The sequence below is a fragment of the Zingiber officinale genome, chromosome 7A (assembly GCF_018446385.1).
Source record: "Zingiber officinale cultivar Zhangliang chromosome 7A, Zo_v1.1, whole genome shotgun sequence".
NCBI classification, from domain to species: Eukaryota; Viridiplantae; Streptophyta; class Magnoliopsida; order Zingiberales; family Zingiberaceae; genus Zingiber; species Zingiber officinale.
In genome coordinates this window covers 10,704,159-10,707,439 of record NC_055998.1, presented here as the reverse complement: position 1 = coordinate 10,707,439, position 3,281 = coordinate 10,704,159, and positions in this window count along the sequence as shown.

Genomic DNA, 3,281 nt, shown 5'->3' with positions numbered 1-3,281 from the left:
CATGGTCGCGAGCATGAGACAGGACACATCTAATGCGTCATCTTGATGCTCCTTGTAAGCATCTCGGTCTGCTCGCGTGGCAGTGGCAGGAGGAGCCTCCGGAATGGGCTGCTCCAGAACGTACAGTTTATGTTCCTGAGTGAGAACTATTCTCAGATTCCTGTACCAGTCCAGGAAATTTGCTCCGTTGAGCTTGTCCTTCTTAAGGACAGAACGCAGAGAGAAGATGTTCGTGTTCGACGTCATGGCAATTCTACAACAGAAATAAATGCAGAAATAAGTATCATATTCTTAATCATTTAATTAGGCCTTTAACTAAATGATGCTCCCACTGAATTCTATAATTCATGTGGGACAAGATCTACATCATACTAACCCTTGAGTTAGCTTTGGCTAATATGCCCAAGACTTAGTATGATCGGTAGGTAACGATTACCAATTACATCTCTATACAACTCTTGTTTATAGGATCAAGATCCGCATTGATATTAAAACTCGAGTTAGCTTTGTCTAATACGCCCGAGAGTTAATATAAATGTGATTTTGACCTATCTTTCCAATCGTTGGAAGAATGCCTATAGTTATACTCGATCCAACCGAGTTAACTAGGAATACTCAATCTAATTGAGTTGTACTCACCCATGCGTTGATAGGCGGGACCAAGATTGTCCCTCCGTACCCTACCAAGATAGTATGTGTTGCTTTGCTTTGGCAGATTCAACAACAACATACGATCGAGGTAGTGGTAGGTATCACGGCATGGTAGGCATTAGAGTTGATGTAATTTAGATCTAATCTAAACGTCAATGTGTATCAAATACATGATAGATCTAATCTATTTGAAAAGGATGCATCTTGTGCACGACTTAGATCTAATCTAATCGCAAGGGTGCATCATGTGCACGACTTAGATCTAATATAATCGTAAGGTACTAATTAATTAATTACTTATTAAACATGCATCATATACATAAGCAATTAACTAATTAATCTATTTGTGATTTATTCATGGCCCTACTACGATCTTCTCAAGCCAATGAGAAGATCGAATGGTCAACCTAGGGTCAACAGTGTTGGTGCAACCTTAGGTCAAGGTTGACCTGGTTGACCAGACTCGAGTTGACTTGACTCGAGTTGTGTTTTGATGTTTGACGAGTTATGTTTAACAATGTTTGACGTGAACAGAAAAGTTGTATCTTGATGTTTTACAAGGATACAAGCTTGGGAGATTGTGGGTGCAACCCGTGGTCAAGGTTGACCTGGTTGACCCGAGGTGAGTTGACCTGACTCGGAAAAGTCCAAGCAGGGAGCTTGGCACGGGAAAAGTCCAAGCAGGGAGCTTGGCATGGGAAAAGTCCAAGCAGGGAGTTTGGCATGGTGAAAAGTCCAAGCAGGGAGTTTAGCATAGTGAAAAGTCCAAGAAGGGAGCTTGGCACGGGAAAAGTCCAATTATGGAGACTTGGCACGGAGAAGTCCAAGTATGGAAGCTTGGCACATGGGAAGTCGGAGAGGGCTCGGTAGCTCGTTCTCCAGACTGTGGTCAGAGAGGGCTCGGGAGCTCGTTCTCTGGACCGGATGGAAGTCGGAGAGGGCTCGGTAGCTCGTTCTCCGAACTGTGGTCAGAGAGGGCTCGGTAGCTCGTTCTCTGGACCGGATCTGGAAAGTCCTGGTGAGTGAAGCCAGGCAGACGGATAAGTCCTTGTGAGTGAAGCCAGGCAGTGGAAAAGTCCTGGTGAGTGAAGCCAGGCAGTGGGAAAGTCCTGGTGAGTGAAGCCAGGCAGTTGTGAAAACCCTAGTGAGTGAAGCTAGGTGAAAGTCCTGGTGAGTGAAGCCAGACAGTGGGAAAGTCATGGTGAGTGAAGACAGACAGTGGGAAAGTCCTGGTGAGTGAAGCCAGGCAGTTGTGAAAACCCTAGTGAGTGAAGCTAGGTGAAAGTCCTGGTGAGTGAAGCCAGGCAGTGGGAAAGTCCTGGTGAGTGAAGCCGGGCAGATTGGAAATCCTGGTGAGTGAAGCCAGGTGAAAACCCTAGTGAGTGAAGCTAGGTGAAAGTCCTGGTGAGTGAAGCCGGGCAAGGGAAAATCCAGATGGATCAAGGGTGATCGGACATCTGGTGTTGAGAAGGTCAAGTAGGTCAAGGGAGTGACCGGATACTTGACACGAAGAGAAAAGTCCAAGTGGGTCAAAGGGATTGACCGGACACTTGGTGGGGAGTCTTAGCAGGTCAAGGGAGTGACCGGATGCTAAGCATGATGTACCAAGAGGTCAAGGTTGACCGGATATTGGTTTGGACTTGGTTTGGGCAAAAACCAAGACCTGGATCGGTCTGGTGACCGATCCACTGATACTGTGGTTTCCTGATCGGTCTGGAGACCGATCAGAAAGCGATCAGTGTGCCTCTGTGAGCTTACTGATCGGTCTGGGGACCGATCAGGGTACGCACAGAGAGTTGGGCAACTCTCTGTGAAAGCATTCTGATCGGTCTGGGGACCGATCAGCATAGAGCTTGATCGGTCTCCATGACCGATCAGAAGAACCCTGGACCGATCAGGGTGGAGCCTGATCGGTCCAGGACTAGCCGTTGTGACTCAACGGCTAGGTTATTTCGGGCTTCTGTGTTCTGGCCTTTTTGCTTGCAGGTTCGCAGGTTGGCTCAGGATATCAGAAGTTATAAAAGGAGATCGAGGGCTGCTACAGTTATCTACTTCTTCTTCTTCCTCTCCTCAGCTGCTACCTCTTGCTTCTGTAAGAGCTTGCTGTTGCTGAGCTTTGCTGAGCTCTTCTTAGCTGAAGCTTCGCGTGAGCTTCCTCGGCTGGGGTCTCCAACAGTTGCTGCTGTATTTGGCCCGTGAAGTTGCTGCTTCATCAACAGCCGACGAGAAGGCAAGATTGTTTGTTTTTACATTCATATTGTTGCTTCTTCTTGTGTATTCTTGTACTCCTGTTCTTGCTGGTGCAAGAAAGATTGTGGCGAGGTTTCTCCACCCAGAAGGAGTATATATATTAGCCGGTTCTCCGGGGACTCATCCACCGACGGATTGATAGGCTTCGTCCACCTTACGGACACGCCGAGGAGTAGGAGTATATCTCCGAACCTCGTTACATCGACGCGTGTTGAGGTTTGATTTCTCCGCTTTCGTTTCTATTATTTTTATTTCCACTGCGCTAACCTTGATTTGTAGAAAGAAACGAAGATTTGGGGTCGACTATTCACACCCCCCTCTCTAGCCGCGACCATCGATTCTAACAAGTGGTATCAGAGCAAGGTTGCTCTTCGACGGAT